The sequence below is a fragment of the Mus caroli genome, unplaced genomic scaffold (genome assembly GCF_978045245.1).
Source record: "Mus caroli unplaced genomic scaffold, Mus_caroli_1 scaffold_5, whole genome shotgun sequence".
NCBI classification, from domain to species: domain Eukaryota; kingdom Metazoa; phylum Chordata; class Mammalia; order Rodentia; family Muridae; genus Mus; species Mus caroli.
In genome coordinates, this window is record NW_028227260.1 from 83,568,961 (window position 1) to 83,592,252 (window position 23,292).

At 38.5% G+C, this 23,292-nt stretch overlaps 1 protein-coding gene across 3 annotated transcripts in view; it reads right to left on the reverse strand.

The window, feature by feature from the left end:
- Tab3 (TGF-beta activated kinase 1 (MAP3K7) binding protein 3) overlaps positions 1-20,951 on the reverse strand; it is a 65,775-nt gene extending 44,824 nt beyond the window's left edge. For 2 of the 3 annotated variants that reach the window (XM_021153660.3, XM_029473320.2), the window contains exons 1-2: positions 20,794-20,951; positions 960-1,062 (exon numbers count right to left, since the gene is read on the reverse strand). The gene's annotated coding sequence lies outside the window, so the exon portion shown is untranslated. The remainder of the gene's footprint in view (positions 1-959; positions 1,063-20,793) is intronic. The other variant, XM_029473322.2, reaches the window with a different exon arrangement.
- Positions 20,952-23,292: the final 2,341 nt, after the last annotated feature.

A 23,292-nucleotide genomic window follows, 5' to 3' on the forward strand; every position in this document is an offset into this window, starting at 1 on the left:
ACAACCCCTGATGTCAAGGGATCATCTACCTCAATATCATAATACTGAAGCTGAGAGAGAATTCCTGAGCCCAAGCCCAATCTAATCTCTTGGTTTACTAAAAATAACTGATGGGAAGAAGGGTTTAAAGCTGGCTAAAAAAGACAGTATGTATTAAATAGGCTTCAGTGCTTCATTTGCAAGAGATAATACATTCATATATACACACACACACACATACAGTTATAATGAGAAATGCATTTAAAAGGGTAAGAAAGTTCTTAAAGGTAAAAAGATAAGATATGCAGTAATCAAAGCTGATAGCATTATATAATCAATTGATTCAGATCTACCAGGTTCAAAGCCAGATACCCTTGTTTGTTAAGGATATTGGCATTACTGTTTGTTCAATTTTGTTATAGAAGAATGTGAGAATCCAGAATATATATGTGTGTGTATGAATGTATGTATGTATATTTGTGTGTGTGTGTATGTGTGTGTATATATGCACACACACATATATATGTATATACGGAGAGATAAATTAGATAAAGTTAATGTTTCGGGTAGGTCTTCAATATTCTAATAGCTCCAAACAATAGCGATCTGAGCCATGAGCCAGATTAGTATCTAACACTAAATGAATTATCCAAAGAACTTAAATTTCTGTTAAACAGGCAGTAACAGCTGCTTAGGGTATAAGGCCCGAATTTAAATAAAATAAATCACATGGACATCTTTTTCTTTTGTTATCCTTGCTCTGCAGGTTGCTTGGTTTGGCTTAGTTTTGATGTGATGTTTCATCTTGTACATTCAAAGGATACTGAGTATCTCAAGTAGCTGGAACTATAGGCACACATCACCTAGCTTATCCTTTAAATGCATAACGGGGAAGGATTACTTATGGGGATCAGTGTAAATATGAAACTTGTTAAGAGCTATAAAAATCCACTCTCAGCAAAGTTATACAAATGTCTTACCGTCAATGTCTCAATTGGTAATACTTCAGCTAAGACACATTGCAAAGTTAGACACACTATAATTCAGAATGAATAACTTGAAGAAAATGCTGGCACCACTGTCCTATAAAAAAAAAAAAAAAAAAAAGAATGACCAAAGAGGTAAGATTAAAAACAGTGAAAGGCTTAAAAGGGATCATGAATAAATGATAACCGTGTACAATGAAATGAAAGGTCATGAAAATGTAAATGGTCATTTGACTACATGAAATTTCATTGAATTAAGTTTACATTTAATCAACACTGAAGAAAACTGCTCCCTTGGCTGCCTGAGATAGGCTGTTCCCATCAGTCACCTCTAGGGCCTAAGGCACAGGTCCAAATTGCAAAGGCACAATGCTTTGCTGAGCTTTTGGCTTCAGAAAAACCTAGCAAGAAGAGTAAACCATCAGGGGGTCCCTGCAGCTTCCCAAGATAAAGTAGTCATTAAAATTTAATGCATTTGATTACAAAACTGTGCTGGGGCTCTTTTAAGGCCCTGGGTCTTTAAAATTTAAATGACTCCATAGTGAGCCTGATTTAGTCTCCAGTAACCTACAAGACTGTGCATTCCCACAGCTCCAGTGAGCACCATACCCTAACTACAAGGCAACAGCAGGAAGTAGGTATAAAGTCTTTTCTTTCTGGTTTTGTTTTTCTGCCATTCAATCTCAATAGAATAGGATAACTCATCCAGAACTAGGAGACTAGATACTTCTGCATAACCCACAAACTCACTAATCTATCATTCTGGGAATGACTTTTAACTTCTTTCAGAAGGAAGAAAATTACTTTATCATAAACTTCAGTGAAACAATACAAAGTATTAAACATGAAAGCAGAGTCTTAAGATCTCTAAACTAGGATTTTTTTCTTAACAATACACAACTGACAAGAGATTTTGGGTTAAGCAACTAGCACCCGTGAAGCAGAATAAGGATGTCCCGCAGATAAAAAAAAAATAGCTAATAATAACAGAAGTGACCAAATTATTTATTATGTGCTCTCAGGTATGATGCAACATGAAATGACAGCAAGTGTTCTTGCCACACATCCAAAGATATAAGCTGAACCAAATTAAGCAGCTAGATAATTTCTAGTTCATTTGAAATACAAAGGATAAATAACAGACGAACCTTTCACCAGGATGGGATAAGAGAGCTGACAGAGATCTCAAGCAAATCGTGAAGAGGCTTAACCGGGGAAACTTTCAGATGGACCAAGTGTTGCCTTGGCTGCTAGGGTATTATTAGGTGTGTTGTATGATAATGCCATTGCATTTAGATAAGAAAATGTATTATGAGGCACATTCACTTTGGAGTGCAATTACATCTTATTTATGCTTTCAGTTTTTGTAGAAAAAAGAAAAAGCAATGGAGAAAACAAATTCGGCAGTATGTTGTCAGCTACAGCAATTAGAAGTGTGCTGAACTTTTTATTTATATACATTTGGAAATGTTCATAAAGTTAAATGAAATCAACTAAGAATCACTATATTCAAGAAAAAAGTAACATATTTCAAGTAATACCTGAAAGATAATGATTTTAACTGAGTGTGGTGATCCACACTTAAAATTCAAGTACTTGGGAGGTTATGGAAGGGATAAAATCACGTTCGAGACCAGCCCAGGCCACATAGAAAGACCTTGACTCAATCAGTAAAGAAAAGAAAAATGTTGGAAGAAAAAGGATTATTTTCTCATTCAGAATATAGAAAAAAAGCTAGAAGCAGAAAAAAAAAACAAGCTAGTACCTTTATATATTTATTAGAAATGAAGTGAGTCATTTGTCTCTTAGGAGTAACCAACAACTAACTGTATCCCAAACCTACTCAGTTGGAAGAAACTCAAGTATGGACTGTCAACCACAGAGTTCACAGGTCCTAGAGGAGAACCTACTACTACTTAAGTACTCTAGTTTTCAACTGCCTTCTAAATGTGCTTATCCTCTTTCCTAGATAAGAACAGCTCTCGTTGATGTCTCAATAAAGCTTTTTTGAATTCAGTAGGCAGAGGCTATGTTAGTGGTCCAAAATCTGGCAAAAATTGGTACCCAGCCCCAAGTGAGATACCTTTAGCACATCTACACCTACAGCTCAGGGAACACTGAAGAAGAGAGAGAGAAAGAAACTCTAAGAGCTTAGGGACCCAGGATGACTCTGCTACAAGATAAGTGTCTTTTGGACAGGGCAGGGATGTGGTGGTACCTACAAACTTCCAACAATATGGTTGCCTGTATAAAATCTGCAAACCCACCCCAAGATGAACTGCTGCTCCAGTCAATGGCTGCTGAAGGAAGCAGAATGAGATTTCAGAATGAGCCCCCAATCCTAGGTGGTCAGCCCCAAAGCACAGCAATAATTGTAAAAGAGGTCAAGAATTTGATGGAGGAGTTGAAAGGGCAGAGGGAGGGGTGGGAATGATGAAACTAAGTGTATTTCTGCATGAATTCTCAAACAGACTTGCAGTAAGTGATGAAACACACAAGCATAAACTCCATACCCTTATTCTCTTGAGCTAGTGAAGTGTGCACACTTTGTATGCTCAGAATGAAGGTTATACGAGGGAGAAATGGATTCAGAAAAGTAAGCTTATTGAAGGAAAATAACCCCAAAGTAGACCACAAAAAGTATGGATAATTAAAAGAAAAAAGGGGGGACAAACCAGTATAGTATATTCAAAGGGATTTGGTACAAGTCAAGAGTTCCTTCAACACTTTTAAACGTGTAAGTGATTTTTGTGAGTAGAACATGGGAGACCACTAATTAATTTGCATTCTCCCCCAAAAGAATCCTTAAACAGCTTTAAATGAAAAAAATCATGAAAAAAAAACATTAATACAAAATTAGAGGAGACAGCATATTCATATCTTAGAAGTGCAGGAACTGACTGTCATGCAGTTGGATATGTTACAACTGAATAAAAGCACCAACGTTTGCAAGGGTAATCTGCTAGTTTTCCAAGGGGACCACAGCACACAGAGTGAAAATGAGATGTGAGGGATATGTCCCAGTGCAAATCCACACATACACAAGTGCTGATTATGGCTAGGACAGGCCTGAAACAGCTCAGCTTTTGGCTGTTAACATTCAGAGGGATAGAACAAACAGGATTTTGGCTACGATTCCATCAAGATTGGCTAAAGAAGCAAACAAGGAAGGTTTACAGAAGACATTCTTGAAGACAGAAAGGAGGGAAGTCTGAGTTTAACTGTAAAGGTGAATAATATAATGGGAAGCCGAGAAACAACTTCTTTAGAACTAGTCAAGGGAAAGGAGTAATGTGTGCAGGGACAGGGATGGGAGGGAAGAGTAACCCAGCAAGCTTTCTAACAGGGCACACAGCTCAGTAAATCTCAGAGCCAGGAAAATAATGCTCTAGAAATAGGGTAGTGGAGGGTCAGTAACAATAGGATAGCAAAGGCTCATCTCTTAACTATCTCTAACCTTAGGACATGAGTCATGAGGTCTTAGTATGAGGGTTTACATGGGGAAAAGTATAAAGAGATAAAACTGAAAAGTCAGTGTGCATCTCTAGACCATCATAAGACTTGAAATAAAATGTGTACTAATAAAAGACAAATATATTCATTTTCCAGGCGTTGGGCCACAGACAAGTTATTTGATTAAAATCACATGTAATTAGATACTCACTTCAAAGGCTACTGCAGGAATTAATATACATAAAAGAAAAGAGTTATAATATATTTATTTGCTGGATGTGTCATACTTATTCACTCTGTTAAGTGCTCAAATAGTAGCAAATCTAAGACTTCCAGAGTTTCCTCCTGTGTTTTGTTTTTACCAACAGATGTCTATAATTCCTACATATAGGTACACTAACAAGTCATGGGCAATGGGAAACTAGGACACTAGTCTCCATAAAAGTAATAAAAAATTAGTTGCTATTAGTAATATTACTTATTACTCCAATTTCAACAGCAATCCAGAAGAATTTCACATTCCAAAGATAATCATTTCAGACACTGCATTTAGCTACAACATTAAAACAGTAAACTTATCTATTGCCAAGGACTAGGAATTGCTAGAGTTAAAAGGACTCAAAACTCTTGCTGAACGGTCAGGAAAGAATTTACTCACATTTATATATACACAGAATATGGTAAACTTTGAGTAAAAATTACATAATTATACATGTATGTATAACTATCTAAAACAAAGCTTATATACAACTATGAAAATAGCCTAAGTCTCAAAGAAAAGAGTCAACTGACATTCATAAGGAAATTCTGTCAATCAAGACTCAAATATATCAAAAGCCTTTATTTAAATCAACCCTCCCACCACAGACAAGTAACAGAGTTAGACAGCACATTTTAAAAAGTCTTTTTCTTAAAGGGTCAAAGATCTATCAGGAAAGTACTTTGAGATCTAGGAAAGTAGGAAATTTAAAGTTTACCTGACAGGCCACATCCACAAGGGTGGTGAGTACTCTTTTCCCACCTTCAGCTTGGAACCAGCATTTTAGAAATAAATGTAACTCAGTAATCAATCACTGAATATAATGTGGTCTTGAGTCATCTAACTGACTGAGCATTAAAATGCTTGCCTAGCATGTATAGTCCTTAGGTTCAATTCCTAATACTACCACTACCACCAAAAGAAACAACAAAAGCCCTACCTGAAATTTTATTAAGCAATACCTGGACTGGCAAAAGCAAATTCTCTCCGCAACCTCACCAGTATGCGTGTGTGTGTGTGTGTGTGTACACACACACACACACACACACACACACACACACACGTTTCTGAAATGAATCACCTTTGGTTTCAAATGATTTCTTTTTTTAAATTCTTTTTTTAAAAAGGTTTATTTATTTATTTTTATGTATATGAGCACACTGTAGCTGTACAGATGGTTGTGAGGCACCATGTGGTTGCTAGGAATTGAACTCAGGACCTCTGCTTGCTCTGGTCCCGCTCTCTCAGCCCCAAAGATTCATTCACTATTTTATGTAAGTACACTGCAGCTGTCTTCAGACACACCAGAAGAGGGCGTCAGATCTCATTACGAATGGTTGTGAGCCACCATGTGGTTGCTGGAATTTGAACTCAGGACCTTTGGAAGAGCAGTCAGTGCTCTTAACTGCTGAGCCATCTCTCCAGCCCTCAAATGATTTCTAAAATTGCTTTTCAAATACAATGTCCAGAATAAAATTAACAAAAACTAAACAGAGGATATGACCAAACCATAACAACCACAACCACCATCATCAACATCACCACTGCAATAACAAAATAATCTAGAATAGATTCATAGGGGCTACAGTTATTAGAGCTTTATCAGGTTACAAGTTTTAAATTATGCTTGCTATGTTTAATATCTCAGCACCAAACCTGAGAACCATAAAAAGTAGCAAACTATAGCCATTATGTTACACCTAACAAGGAGAGATTTTAAGAAATAAATCACTGTGCAGACATCATAATGTGCAAGGTAACAACTCTATGGTGTTGTTATGGAATATAATCTTGGGGATATCGACTGCATCATCTGTGGATGGAGCTTGGTTGTCACAAATAATGACATGCACCAAATGACTATAGATTTTTTTAAATGAAAAGTAACTGTTACTAAAACTGCAAAAATTTAAATTAATGAAAGATAATTTAATGGGTGATGGATATTATCACAAGTGTAAACTCAAAGACTTGGGGAAGGGTTTCAGAACGAAGAGAAGGGGTAGGCAACATGACTAACATAGCGTTGGATGTTCTAATAGTCCACAGGTCATTGAAATCCAAGGAATAAGGAAAAAATGAAGCAACATTATGTGTATGATTGAAAAGATTCCAAAAATGATGAAAGATGTCAAACCTCATACTTAAAAATTTCAATAAATTACTGGTTGAAAAACCCACAATGGAAAGAAATTTTAAGAGCATCCTTACGAGGAAGAGGCTGCTTTCAAAGAAACAAATGGTAGGCTGAAGGCTTTATTCTTAAAAAAAAAAAAAAGGGGGGGGGTGGGAAACCATAAAAACAGACAATAATCAGCAGATTACAATTCCACTTGGGGAAATATTGATCAAGAACGAAATCTTAGGGACTGTAAACACAGTACCCATATATCAAATTAAAAATACAAATAATGAATTTCAGTGGTTATATATACAGTACCCATGAATAAAATTTTTAAAAACATGAAATTTCAGGGCCCAAGTGAAATGGCTCAACTGAGTAAAAGCGTTTGCAGCACAAGACTGACAACCTGAGTTTAGTTTGATTCCTGAGGTCCACAGTAAAAGGAAAGAACTAAAAGCTGTTAAGATAGCATGCATGCACACATATGCACACACGCATACTCCATATATTCATATAATACTCTTTAAAAATAAAAATAAAAAACATTCATAAATAAAAATAGAAAACACAGCCAGGCAATCCGAACTAAGTCATAAGGCTAAACAAAACTGAGCCAAGAAGGAGCTATGAAGTGTACGTAAGCATGTGAAAACAATTTAAAGAACACTGATGTCTCAAAACAATTAGTACCCACAGTTACAAATGTATAAAGAATTACAGGATACACAACTGCATAATTCCAGGAGATAGATAATAAACAGAACTGAAGTGTAAAATGTACTTGTTCCAAATATTAGTGAGGTAAAAGTATCATTAGACATACACTGGAAATGCTATAGTAATTTCATGAGGAATAGAAATGAGTATGTGATATTAGAATAAAAAGAAAACTAATAAGAAGCAAAGGAAGAGAAAAAAATAGAGCTATAGGAAAAGCTAGCAACGATTTTCTTAATCCCTTATATTCCAGCAATTACATTAAATTTAAATGAATGGAATGTTTCAAACACAAATGGTGTTTGTCAGGCTAGATTCACAAAAAAAAAAAAAAAAAAAGCCACACATATATGGTATTGTCAAGAGACCCAACTAAAACCCAGTATTACAATGGGCACTGAGGAAATTCAAAGAGTCATTAGGTCTTACTTCAAAAGCCTGTACTCCACGAAATGGTGGTGCACGCCTTTAATCCCAGCACTCGGCAGGCAGAGGCAGGCGGATTTCTGAGTTCGAGGCCGGCCTGGTCTGCAGGCTGAGTTCCAGGACAGCCAGGGCTATACAGAGAAACTCTGTCTCCAAAAACAAAAACAAAAAAACAAAAAAAAAAAGGAAAATCTAAATGAAATGGATGATTTTTCTAGACAGATACCCATTACCAAAGCTAAACCAAGATCAGGTAAACTATCTGAATGGTCCTATAACCACTAAGGAAATCCATGCAGTCATTAAAATTTCCCTCCCCCCACCAAAATAAGCCCTGGGCCAGAAAGGTTGTAAGGGGGAAAATGTTATATACAAAGCCAAAAATGAAAATCTCAGTCAAATATATGGAACTAGAAAAAAAAAATCCTAAGTGAGATAAGCCAGAGTCAGAAAGTTAAAGTATGTACTCACATATAAGTGGATATTAACTGTAAAATATAGTATAATAATGCTACAAACTACAGACCCAAAGAAGTGAAGTACCAAGAAGGGCTCAAGGGTAGACACATGTATCTCCCTGGGAAGGGGAAAGGGGAAATGGAACAGATTTTGTGGGTATACTGTGGGTGGGTGGGGATGGGAACAGGAGGGATCAGGTTGTGGGGAGAGGAGGGGGAGAGCACTGGGAGAAACAGCTGGAACTGGAACACATTTCTGGGATAAGGTAGATACCTAGGGCAACGGAAACTCCCTAGAATCTACAAGGGTGACCCTAGGACCCTATCGAATACTCTTAGTAATGGGGGATATAGAGCCTGAACTGGCCATTATCTGTAACCAGACAAAAGTTTCCAGTGGAGGGACTAAGACACCGACCCAGGCATAAAACCTTTGACCTACAATCTATCCTGCCTGCAAGATGTACTGAGGTAAGAGTGGAACAAAACCTGTGGGTGGCCAACTGATAACTAGTCCAACTTGAGACCCAAACCACTAGAGGAAGCCCACTCCTGACACTGTCTGGAGGGCCAGGACCCAGACACCTAGGATAGAACCAAAGACAACCAGAAAAAAAAAGTCAATGAAATGATACCTAATGATATTCTGCTATACTGGTAGACAGGAGCATAACTGTCACCAGAAAGGCTTCATCCAGCAACTGATGGGAACATTAGGCAGAACTTGGGGAGACCTATGGCAGAGGAGAAAAAAGGACTCTAGGAGTTCCCAATGAGGTTCTAAATATAATGCAAAGTGCTGGAACGCTGGCTCAGGGTTAAAGAGCACTTGTTCTTGCAGGGCTCACTGTTTTGATATCCAACATTCACTCGGCATATCTGTAACTCCAGTTCGAGGGGACTCAACATCCTCTTCTGGCCTGCATGGGGACCAGGCATGCACATGGTATTTAAAACAGATTGGCATTGGATTTAATTTGTAAAAATGTTTGCTTTTTAAGAGATGTATGAGTGTTTACCTCATACAATAATATTTTAAATGATTTTAAATGAAGTTGAAAAGCTTATCAAAGTAATCTGCCAAAACAGTGGGAAGAAATGATCCTGAAGAATACATACTAAAACAACATATTTTTAAATTCTCATTCATTCGCTCTGTCTTTTGTTTCAAACAGGATTGTGATATGTAGCCCTCACTCACTTGGCACTCATTATATAGTCAGAATGACCCTGAACTCTAGACAGTTCCTGACTCTACTTCCAGGCATGAAGTACAAGTCACGTTTACATTCAGCTAGTGATTGAATTGAGGGCTTAATGTTTATTACTCAAAACATTCTACCAAGTCAGGTTCCCAGTTTTTATTTTAAAAACTTTCACTATCGGGCTGGTGATATGGCTCACCAGGTAAGAGCACCCAACTGCTCTTCCGAAGGTCCGAAGTTCAAATCTCAGCAACCACATGGTGGCTCACAACCACCTGTAATGAGATCTGATGCCCTCTTCTGGTGCGTCTGAAGACAGCTACAGTGTACTTACATATAACAAATAAATAAATCTTTAAAAAAAAAAAAACTGAACCTGTGACTGAAGTTTCCCATAAAGAAAACCCTGTATCTAAATAGCTTCTCTACTGAATGTTACCATGTACATACACCAAAACCCTATTATAAAACACTTTTTTTTTTGTTTTTTTGTTTTTTTTCGAGACAGGGTCTCTCTGTGTAGCCGTGGCTGTCCTGGAACTCACTCTGTAGACCAGGCTGGCCTTGAACTCAGAAATCCACCTGCCTCTGCCTCTCAAGTGCTGGGATTAAAGGTGTGCACCACCACCGCCCAGCATATAAAACTCTTAAAATTTGACAAGAATACAAAAAACAAAACAAAACAAAACAACAACAACAAAAAAAAAAACTGTGTAATTCAAGACAATCTTACTCATGAACAAAGGTCTGAAATTCCCAAGTAATGTAAAAGAAAACTGTTTTGTTGACCGGGCTGGGTTGTAAACTTGATTTACTGACTAGTAATCAATAAATTTGATTTGAAGAACATAATGATATGGTTATTTTGCTAGGAAGAACACCTGATGAGATCTTATCACTCATAATATAAATGTTTACCAATCTAAGAATAAACCAAAGCTTCATTATTCTCAAAAAAAGCTAGGAAAAAATTAAACACAAGTATCTTAATTAGTACAGAAATGGTAAACACTTTTCTTTGACAAATGGAACAAAACCGGTTCCCACTAATACTACTTCTAGTCGGTATTAGAGAATTAGTCCGTGCAGTAACACAAAAATCATATATAACATTTTGAAAGGAAGAAATAAAATTTTCTTTATTGGCAGATAAGATGATTAACTACCTAGTAAATGATTCCAAAGATAAGTACTAAGGGTAATAAAAGTTTAACTCAATGATCATATATAAGGTCTGCATAAAAATGTAAACAAAATAAAGTCTATAAGCACTTACATACAGTAACATGAAAATACCAAATACATAATAAAAGTTTCTAGAGATTATAAATACCACAGAGAAAAAATAGAGTCATGTTCAATGTTAACGAAGTTAAAAACAAAGATGTCACTTCTCCACCAAATGTTTAGAATCCTCACAATCATAATCAAAGCATTAACAGACTGTGTATGCATATGCATGTCTGTCTATGTAACATGATACTAAAATTCATATAAATGTGCGAAGGGCTGAGAACAGCCAAGATGTTTTGAGGACAAGGTGGAAGAACTTGTTCTACTGAGTACTGAGACGTAGTATGAAGCTCTAATAAACAACACAGTGTGGTGTCAGAACAAGGTGATACAAAGGGAACAGAGAACACAGAAACAGAACCATGGTACATATACATGTTTAATTCTTCTCAATAGTATGGAAACCTATGTGCAGGGACAGCTGCCTATCCATATGGAGAAAAGGACAGAAAACAATCAATTTTAGGTAATCACTGGATATTTGTGTGATCACCAAAGCCACAAAGCTTCCAAATGTGAGCGGATAATCTTTAAAATCATGGGATAGGAAAAATGGTTTAAATTGAAATCTGTGAGAAAAAATAACTATATTAAAAATGAGAAAATTTTATTTGAAGAGACTCGTGAAAAATGGAAGAAGATATCACACAGTGGCAGAATGTACTTGTAAACAGCAAGAGCTTATTTCCAGCACATAATAACTACATATGAGGAAGTGACAAGGGACAAGGTGTATATGACACTTTTTGAAGGAATTGTACATGAAAGTTATGAAAGCACAAACCTCTAATTATAACATTTAGCTAAAATATTGAACCTCTCCCTGAGATTTGCATAATAAAGTTGTAAAGATTTGTTAGAACTGTGTTGAGCTGGGCATGCTGTTACTCATCTACAATGCCAGCACTGGGAAGCAGGGGGAAGTGGACCTCTCTAAGTTTCAAGACAGCCAGAGGGACGGACGGAGTAAGTAAGAGCCTGTCTCAGAAGTAAGAAAATGATTAAATGCTCACATTTCAAGGAAACACCTCTCATTCTTGCTATAATCTCAGCACTAAGAGAAACAACCATCCCTTAATGTTACAAATAAAGAAACAAAGCTCCTATGAAGGTAGATGATTTGTCCAAGGTCATGAAAAGATCTAAGTAAGTATAAAACACCTGGAATTACTGACTTAGAGCCAGCCTTCCCAATTTGCTAAGTTCTAAGGCATTTCTACATAAAAGAGGGTTTACTGGGAGTGTCTCTCAATATGCACCACATTTATTTGAAACATTTCCACCCAACCAACCCAAAACTATTTTCTTTGCCATCCATAAGTTATAGCCGAAAGTTATTTCTGTGGCAGGAAAGATAAGACTTTGTAAAGTCTGTGATGTGCAGCCTACTAGATAACTCTGTTTACACCATGATGACTTTTGACAGCAAATTTAAAGCATTTATGAAAATTCAGAATAGTGGAAGCTCCACATATGGAATCCCTAAAGAAATGTTTAATTTAAAACTAACTCAATCATTGATTGAAACCTAGGGTTTTCTAAAAGCTTATATAAACAATGCTGACCTTAAGTGATTATACTAGTTTCTTACTAAATCATAATTCCCTTAAAAGTTAAATTTCCAGGTCATCCCAATTTATATCTATGTCAACAAATAAGCATACTTAAAATTTTAAAAGGATGTTGTGTGACTCTGAAGCTAAAATGATCAAATACCAACAATACAAATTGCCCATGTAATCTTGTGGAGATAGTTTTAAATGATAAAAGTGCTTAGTGGCAACTACAAATCCAACAAGGCTCTTCTCACTCTCACACGACGCATACCTTTTATTTCAGAGCATAAAGTTCAGTGCTAAGATAAATCTCTGGTTTGCCAACCATAGAGGAAACACCTGGCCTTTTGGAACCTGCATGAATTGAAGAATAAAGCACAGAATGCTTTTATGGCAATATTTTTCTAATAAAATGGAGATGCCAATGATATACATGCAAAAAATTAAAAATGGTTCCAGTGAAATGGTTCAGTGAGTTAAAAAAAAAAGCACTTCTACCACACCTAATGATCTGTATTCAAACCTGGAGACTCATATATCGAAGGAGAGTATGGAGTTCCACATGTCCTCTGATCCCCACACAAATGCCATTATGTGTACATACACACATACAAATACATGTAAAAAAAAGTAGCCTATTTCATGGCTAAATGCAACATGCCATCTTGGCACAGAAAAAGGGTTGTAGTGGAGGGAAATAATAAACTTTGCAACTTGGGTAATATAATCTTAGTTTTTACAAGTATGACAGGATTGGGTGAAGAGTATGTGGGTAATTTATTTCTGCAAATTTAAGTCTAAAGTTGTTCCAAAGCAATAAATGAATGAAAGAATAAATAAATAAATAAATAAATAAATAAATAAATAAATAAATGCTTTTGTAAAAGCTACTAAAACCTGAGAAATGTATACCTCAACTGAGCACAAGCAAGTTCCCCCAATCACCTAATGGAGGAGAGGGGAGACTATAAAGCAGACTTTTAAAAGATTGTAAAGCATTTATTTATTGGTTTGTTTACTATGGGGAGTGTATGTGCATGCCACAGCATGCTTGGAAGGATCAAAACCCACTTTGTATAGCTAGGTTTTTCCTTCCACCTTTACATGGGTCCAGAGTATCAAACTCAGATGGTTGGGCTTACATAGCAACTTTTTCCCCTCTGAGCTATCTTGCTAGTTTGGTACCCAGCTTTATGTGGGTTTGAAATTTGAAGTCAGGTCCTCCCTCACACTGGCACAGCAAAGGTTTTCCCTACTGAGCCATCTCTCTGGTCCATACTGTTATTTTTGTTTGTTTGTTTGTTTATTAAATAAAAGCTCTCTGTAGTCTAGGCTGGCCTGGGACTCAGAGAATTTTTTGTTTGTTTGCAATAGGGAGATCCATCCCTTTAACTGTGTATCCTAAAACATTTAAAAATATTGCTGTGAGATCTCTGGCTATTAGATAAGGAAGGAAACGAATATATGTAGTGCTACTGTGCTGTAGATGGGTGCTGAGGTACATCTGAGGTGATCTGGCCCTTTATATACCAGCCTCTGGCAGGGCAGTGAGATGGCAGTAAGGTGGAGCTCTAACAGCAAGCCCCCAGGAAGGAGTCTTTAAATGCTAGCTACTTTTCTAACATTATACCATCAAACCCAAAAGGCCCAAACAAATAAAAACTCACCTCAATCTGAATGGAAATAAAAATGAGAAATCTAAATCCACTCCTCTGTGGACAGAAGACAAGAAAACTACTCTTAAGTGGGAGAGAAGAATCCTATTGAAGGTACACCAGAGATAGGCAGTAGACAACTAAGTAGAGCAGGGTATTCTAGATGTTCTAAATAGTAAAGCTTAACAAAGATGAATATATAACATTTCTTATGAACCCACCTTCCAGCAAGTTACAGTTTTATGTATTTCATCCATTACCAATACACTTAATCCTTCCACAAGCCTTGTAAGGAGAGTACCACTTCAATAGTGGAACAGAGAAGTGAAGGCAGGCACTCTGGATACATAGTTGGTAGTCATAGTCACTTTATTAGGCAGTACAGTCTTTTGAAATACAAGCCAGAAAAAAATGGCTCTCATCATTACCCTATTCTCATCCTTCACCAGAAAAGAAAGCTCTTCCTCAAGGCTCTTCATGCACAGAGAGGGAGGAGCCCACTGTCTTTTCTACAAAGTTACACTCATAATCTTTTAGTACCTGATGTTCTGCATGCATGTTTTTGCTGATACATTGTCATAGAGAAAGTTAGTTTTTAACAGTACTATCAATATTCAAATTCAGATATGCTGAACTGGCCTGAGAAGCAGAACACCATGTAAGTTTTTTTTTTTTTTTCCTGTGGGAAAGTGGAGTGCACTTCAAGTTTTTAAAAAAATGTATTTATAGACCTTATAGAAATTGAGGCTCCCTTTCTACAGACTCTAGCTTTATAGATGCCAATATCATTAATTTTTAATAAAGAAACTACAGTTACTCAATCCTATTTTGCTCATATAGGCAGTCTTTATACTAGACATAATAGAATTGGGGCTATAGGAAAAAAAATCTTAATATTCTATGGGTTTCCTGAACTATGACCAATTGTGAGTAGATCTGGCAGTTATCATACATCTAGCCTGGGCCCCCTTCATAAGCTTTAGCTTCAAGGGTTACTATCAAGTAAGTAAAGACATCTTTTATAGCTACTCCTATCACAATAGAAAGGAAGATCAAATATTAACAACAATGACAATGTTAGTAACAGAAACAATTCTTTTGTGCACTGACTATTGCTAGTCATGCTTTAAATATAATATATCCTCTGGCCCATTTAATCCTCGTGAGGTAAATACCACATTATCCTCATTTCAAAACTGAGGAAACAGGTCAGAGATTAAGCAATTTGCCCCAAAACACAGAGCTAGTGTGTGTCAAAAGATCTAGCTGTTTGAGAATTTTGCTCACAGAGATGTTTTTCAACCATCACATTCTGTATATAATTAGAGAATTTGGTAAACTTAAAATGAACAGAGGGTGTAAACTGAAATTCAGTTTTCACACAAGAACGACCTGGAGCAACCCTTGCAGCCTCATCTTGACTTTTACTGGATTATTTCCTTCCAGCAAGCTAAGTTCAATACACTTATGACAAACAAGTGCAAAGTAAGTCTGACTTTGTTTTTCTCACTTTGAAATCTCTCACTGAATCATCTCATTACCACAACCATTTACAGCATATATCACAGCGCCTAATAAACCTTTATCTTAAAACTTTCAGGTAACAAACACCATCCTCACTTATCAGTAAGTAAAAATGAGTAAATAACACCAAGATGGCCAGGGCCTTTGAAAAGTTTCAAAACGTCAACAAGAAATAGTGCAAGCAAGATAGCATTTCCATGACAAACTGGAACTTTGTTGTTGTAACACCACCATAAGATATGCTTTAATGACAAACATTAACCTGAGATGGAACAAAGATGCTTTTTATTTCAAAATGTGTACCCTAATTCAGAAAAATTTCACTGACATCCTAAAAGACCAAATCAGTGGTTAAGAGCATAGGCTACTCTTTCAGGGGACCAAAGTTCAAGTCCTAGTTCCACATGGCATCTGATAACTTTCTGTAACTTCAGTCCCAGGAGATCTAATGTCTTCTGGTCAACTTGGGCAGGTGGTACACACATATACATGCTGGCAAAACACCCATATGTATAAAATAAACATTTTCAAAGACTAGACACTTAAAACAAACCTTTTATCAACTTATTTCCTAGAAGAGCCATCCCATCAGCATAAGTACACTGAAGTTGGATAGTCACAGGTGGGCTATCTACTATTCTCACAAAAAGCAAGTAACCTCCAACAATTTCTGGAACACAAGGCACTTTTAATATTTAATTAGTATTCTGAGATTTTTAAAATAATATGTTTTGATCATATTCACTTTCCCTCTACCATCTCTTCCCTGATTCCCTGCCCTTCCCAACTTCAAGTCCTTTAAAAGAAAATCCTATCAAAACCCATTTGTGCTTCCCAAATACTCCTGGATATCACTGCCCTATTAAGTTCTGCCTTCTACTGGAGTGTGCTTAACTTATCAGGGTCCATTAATTGTTAGAGAAAACTAACTCTGCCTCTCTAAAAAGCTAAAACTGCCAATACTTTTTGTGCCCAACTCCCGTCTTTACACTGGGATTTGTTCTGTCTTGAACTTGTACAAGTCTTATGCACACTGCTGAGAGCACTTTGAATTCATATGTACAGCTGTATAGGCTTATATTTTTCAAAACCTATTTTTAATAAGGGTACTTAAATGTTTTAGCCTCCCTTCTAGCCTACCACCCACCAGAGGTAGTGGAATGGAAAGGTAGAATTTCCATGAAAACGTCATATGACACAACTGAGTCTCCAAAGAAACCAGAAATTTCCACTTCACAGTTGCCTTGCAGTATTTTTAAAATCATATATTGGAACCTCAGGCATAGGCTTCCCAGGAAACAATAATAAATGTGCTGCATTTCTAAACCAATCCATGAAAACCTAAACATCCAGAAGGTAACAGAAGTATACAAAACACCAAGTTCTGTGAGCAATGGTTCTATGGGAAAACACATTTAGCATTGCAACTCAGTAGCACACCAACTATCATTGCCCTATTAAGTTCTGCAAGTAGAAGGAAATCTTCCCTCATTAAGAAAACAGTCTGAGCTTCCTTAAATTCTGATCAAAGCAGAGCAGGAGAAAGGGCATGAAAAAGGACAAAAGTCAGAGCTGCGGGTAGGGGAGAGATCAGAGAGGACGAAGGCGAAACCTAGTTAGGAGAAGGACAGAAATTGAGGATGACTGCTTAAAGGAAGGAGTGGACCGTCTGAGAGTAAGGTGGGTAGTGAAGAGAAGGAGGGAACAGCGCCCACTTCTGCAGCACACAGGCTTCTACAAACTTAGCTTCTTGACTCTTAAGGAGAAGGGAGACAGGAAACCATAGCAAGAGTCTGGACACTGCCTCCCTCAATCTGTTATTCTCATTCTCCTTTTAAAGGCACAATCTGGTGGGTTATAGGGTCTTAACTGCATTCCTCTCGACTTGCTAGGGCAAAAGAATTCAGACCAGGGGATGGGCTTAAAGGCTTTGTAGGCCTCTTCACTTTTCATACAACTTGCAAAAGACCCCAGGGTCAACTGAGAATTAAAGGAAAGATTCAGGTAATGGTAGGGTAGCATCAAGAAAGGAAGGAATACAAGCTGAGAGACTTTAAGCAATAAGAAAAGTGAGATTCTGGACTGTTGGATAGTAAGCAAATAGAGCTTTCAATTAACTAAATTATAAAAATGTTGTTCAATATTTAGGATTCAGTTGGATAGTTCCAAGTATTTCATTACATCTATTTCAGTTTTAGACAAATATTCATGATTATGATATTAATATAGGGTTATGCCAAAGGTATGAAAATAAGCTTCTACATACATACACTTTCCTGGTGTGCTTTATTATATAGTGATAATATAAAATATGTCAGAAAGGCTTTCTGTTTACTTCTAGGTAGGTTTTCTCATTTGTCAATATTTTCCACTCTAATAGGCCAAATACCAGGAGTAATTACCTTCCCAAGTAAAGTATATTTAACTCTTTCTTGGGAGTACAACTATAATTAAAAACTTGCTCCTTCAGCCCAAAGATTGTCCGTCAAGATTACAAGGTGTTATTTAAACCAGCCCCATACTCCATAGAACACATACCCAGACTAAGAAACTCAGAAATCTTTTCTCCATGTCTGTGAGACAGGGCTACTCCAGGAAGACTTCTAAAACATCTTTAGAAAGAAAAAAAAAAAGATCCCAAACTGCAAAACATTTCTAGAATTTCCAGCCAAAGATAATTAACCACATAATTAACTCTGGCCAAATGACCTGCTGGAGGATGAACACCACTTAGGTGTCATCTTCCTCCCCTCCCCACCCCACCCCCTACTGTTCTGGCTTTTCTTCCAGCTGAACTCTACCCAGATGTGGGGCCTGTCTCTTCAACAGAGATAAGAGCTAGGACAAGGACGAGCTCAACAGCACGTCAAGAGACCCAACAGCAGAGAGCAATGGGAGCCAAAAGCCATGCCTTCTCCAACCTAACACCTCTGCAAAGTGTCCCTGTGATTTCACTACCGGCTCGGGGCTCGGAAACTGGCTGCTCTAGAGGATCTAAAATCTGTCCACCCCTAGGCCCATAAGAGATGCTGCTGCTTACCCCAATATTGGCCCTATATTTTGCAAAATGCAATCTAACTCTAAACTTTGGGACTAAATGTAAAGAACAGCAAAACTGCCTAACAAGTACTGTTCTAAGGTCTAAGAAGGAACTGTGGACACTATCACAACCCAAGGCCCCTATAAACACTTGCTATTTACTTTAGTAGTACAATTATAAATATAATTCAAGATCAGAGTAAACAAAACATTTATTCTTTGAGTATCTTGGGTACACTAAGGTGAAGTTACCAAAACCATGAATTTCAGGTATTGGTCACTGCTAACTATTTAGAATCTTTACACATTACCTCAAACCATACCTCTGTCTAAAAAATAGACACATCTAAAATAAAAAAAAAATACTTGAGATTATCTTTTAAGACACACGAAAACTTTCAACAGAATTGAATGGTTTCTTTACAATAAAAAATTTCTACTTTCAATAAATTTATGCCAGCACATAAGCACATACAGTGTATCTAGAAAGAACACATGCTCTAAACTTAGATATACAAGAATCTGAGTTCTAGCTTTGCAGTTTATGCACTATATAACCTTAGCTATGTAAGCAAGCTACAGAAGAATACTGAAGTTGTATGCTGTTATCTGTGTAATAGACATTGTCTCTAACATCGAGAAACACTTAGGGTTCAATTAAAATGCATACTGCCTACCAAGTCCAGTGACTGCAAATACTCAGCTCACTTTGCTCCAACACAAACTACACAGGGTGGCCTGCAATTAAAGAATATGTCAAATACCAGAAGAAAAGTCAGGGCGACTGCACATTCACTATGCCTTGTCAGATGCAACCTCAGTGATCATATATTTATTATCTACCTTCACTAAAGCCAACTTTGCCTTGATTAAACAAGTTCTAGGAGAAAGGGGAGGGGGACTATACGTTTGTAAAAATTACATAACCCACTGATTAAAAATTACGTATGTGTAGAATTGAAGATGTGCTTGCTCACTTCCAGTGTTCATTGAGAAAAGTTACCATAGAAGATGATGTACTTTGTAATTGAATATTATAGTTAAATCTCCATTTAAAAAAATCCAAAAACTTCGCAACCATGCTTCCTTTCTAAGTGTGTTCATTTATAGTCCTATAAATCACTCATAAAGCAAAAAGTAAGCCCCGGACCCCCACCCACTAACAAAGTACAGAGCAAGCCGGGTTCATCAAGTTATTCTTTTACACTGCTCCTTCCTTTCCATTTACAAACTCCTAAATACATTATAAATGATAAAAATTGACAAAGGTTACTGAAGCCCACAACAAGAGCCCTGCCTTGCACCACTAACAGGCAATTTTCCCAGCAACAACCAAATTCTAAATGTTATGCTTCAGAACAGGCAGTGTTTTATACTTCGACGCGTCTTGAATCTGAACTTTTGGTTCTTTACTGTGCAGCTTACTTTCTCCTTCACCTTGCTTACATCTTCCCTCCTCCTATCTTACTTAATCCACTTTATAAGCAGATACGCGGTAGTAAACTATAAACCTCCAACTAGGACCAACTCTAATCTGTTGTTGGACCTCAGAAGGCGGCTGTTCAGTGTCATCTTTAAAAGACGGCAGTATCTTAGCTTTCCTCAACACCTGGCAACAATTATTTGCAAACCACTTCCACGACAATCATTTCTACCACTACTAACCTTGCGCACATGTCCCAACACCTTTAAAAGAACCAGCCTTAGTTCTGTGAGTCCTAATCCCCGAACGCATTACCCAGACTTCAAACCTGTCCATAGAGGTGCGTTCTGCAGGATGTCCAGGAGCCCAGGAGGAAAGGCATCCTCGCCTCTCCCGCGAGGGCTGATAGCGATCAAGCCCCTCCACCCCCAACCCGCAGCCACTCCCTCTCCCCTCGGCCTCGGGGCGTTCAGGGCGTCCGGGCGGGCGCAGCCGCCACGACAGGCCCTGCGCAAACCTCCCGCAGCCAGGTACTTACCCGGGCCGGCTGAGAGCCAGAGGCCGGGGCGAGCCCCGCCTACACCCGCAGTCTCGCCCACGCCCAGCGTCGTGGTCGCGGGGTCACTAAGACGACCCCAGGGCACCTCCGAAGTCCTAGCCTCGGGCAGGTGCCGGGCCTCCCCGCCACCACTCACCGAGCCCCCGCAGCCGCTCCGGGCTCCTCCGCCTGGCCCTCGGTCTGTCCGCAGGCTCCCACGGGGGGTCCGGGCGGGCACGGCTTCCCCGGCCGAACCCCCTTGAGTGCGCGCCGTGCCGAGGGCAGATCCGGTGTGAGCCGCCGCCGCCGCCGCCCCCTTGCCTCCTCCTCCTCCCTCGCGGCGTCCCTCCCACTGAAGCCCGCCTCGTATTTCCTGGATCCGGTCTCGGGGAGAGGTTGGGCCAAAGAGCTACCGGCTTCAGGGCTTCCGTCGGGCGCCTTCGCTCGCCAGACACAAAGATGGCACCGCCCGGGCCTGCTGTGAGCGATCTCGCGAGGCTTTCCCCACGGGAACCAGAGGGCGGGGTCCCTACAGGAAAGGTGATAAATGAATCTCGCTCCCCCCTCCCCACCGCGAGGGCTCGCCCAGGTCCGAGCTGGGCCCCGCCCCCGCACTGGGGGAGTTTAGTACGCCTGCGCGAGACCGTGGGTTCTGCCGCTTCCCAGAACTGCCTCTAAAGTGAGAACCCGGCTCAGAGTTTGTACCTGTTTCCTCCTGAGGTGTGGGGCGGAGTAACAGAGCGAAACTCAGTAAAGCGCTCCGCATGGTCTGGAGTCAAACTGAGATACATCTCTTAAGGCTTGGCATCCCACATAGGCTCCGAAGGTTAAAACAGGCTTAGACGCTCCCAGAAGTCCTCCAAGTCCTTTGCTTCTCCTGATCTCTGCTGTGACCCTGGTGTTCAGAAAGTCTCCGATGCTCTTTCATTCTGTTGGTTCACATTACCATGCTCTTCGGAGAAAACAACTGTTGTCAGGTTTTGGACACAAATAACTCTTTTTCTAGTTTTTTTTTCTTTTGATTCATAGAGTCAAATAAGTATTGTTCAATTTCCTATACACCTACTATTGAGGAACATAATGCTCTGACCACACACACACACACACAAATATTGGTCTGACATGGAGGACAGGAAAAAAGTTTTGTGGTATAAATAAACAGAGATAGGATTCAAAGAGAGATGTCATCGCTCAAAGAAGAAAAAGAACTAGAAATAGAACTTCCACATGACCTAGATATATCATTCTGGAATATACACCCGAGGACTCCAAGCATACCACAGACATACTTGTACATTTACATGTACTATATATCACGACTCACAACAGCCAAGATAAAGAATCAGCCAAGATGCTCACCGACAGATGAGTGGATAAAATGTGGCATGTAAAAATGTGGAATTTATACTACTACGAAGACAAACTATATATTTTCAGGAAAATGGATGAAACTGGAAATAATTATATTAATTGGAATAAGACATTCCGATGTGTCCTTTCTCTTGTATGCAGCATCTATATTTTTAAAGGCTATATGTAAATTTCATGAAGTCATTGCTTTTAGTCACTGAGTAGTCCTCCATTGTGTAAGGTGAATGGGAAGAAAGGGGAACATAGACTGCGGGGTGGGGTCCAGTTTAGATGCTTAGAAGACGGTTTGTAAAAGCAAATCTCAAACTTCTGAGGAGAGGGGAGCTTTCAGTGGAGATGGGGTCCCTGGGGGAAACATCTGACACGGGATTTGCATGTCCTGGGAAACTACAATCTAGATCCAAGGGCTGCTAGGGAAAGGAAGTACCAGTTTCCTAAATTCCCCTCAGTCTGATGAAAATGAGATATGGACTAGAGCTGAATCTGATCCTTAACTTCCGGCGTCAAAAGCCACTTGTTTTGGAAGGTATAGGTGTTCAGAAGAGGCAGGAGTCCTAAGTCACTATCTCATACTGCACATAGGGAAGGCTACTATGCTATATATATATATATATATATATATATATATATATATATATTGTAGATAACTGAACAGAACATCAATGGCTTATGCTCTAAGATCAAGAATCAACAAATGAGACCTCATAAAATTGCAAAGCTTCTGTAAGACAAAGGATACTGTCAAGAGGACAAAACAGCAACTGACAAATTGGGAAAAGATCTTAACCAATCGTATATCAGATAGAGGGCTGATATCCAATATATAAAAAGAACTGAAGAAGTTAGACTCCGAGAACCAAATAACCCTATTAAAAATGGGGTACAGAGCTAAACAAAGAATTTTCAACTGAGGAAACTCATATTGACAAGAAACACCTAAAGAAATGTTCAACATTCTTAATCATCAGGGAAATGCAAATCAAAACAACCCTGAGATTTCACCTCACAATAGTCAGAATGGCTAAGATCAAAAATTCAGGTGACAGCAGATGCTGGTGAGGATGTGGAGAAAGAGGAACACTCCTCCATTGCTGGTGAAATTGCAAGCTGGTACAAACACTCTGGAAATCAATTTGGCGGTTCCTCAGGAAATTGGCCATAGTTCTACCAGAGGACCCAGCAATACCACTCCTGGGCATATATCCAGAAGATGCTCTAACATGTAACAAGAATACATGCTCCACTATGTTCATAGTAGCCTTATTTATAATAGTCAGAAGCTGAA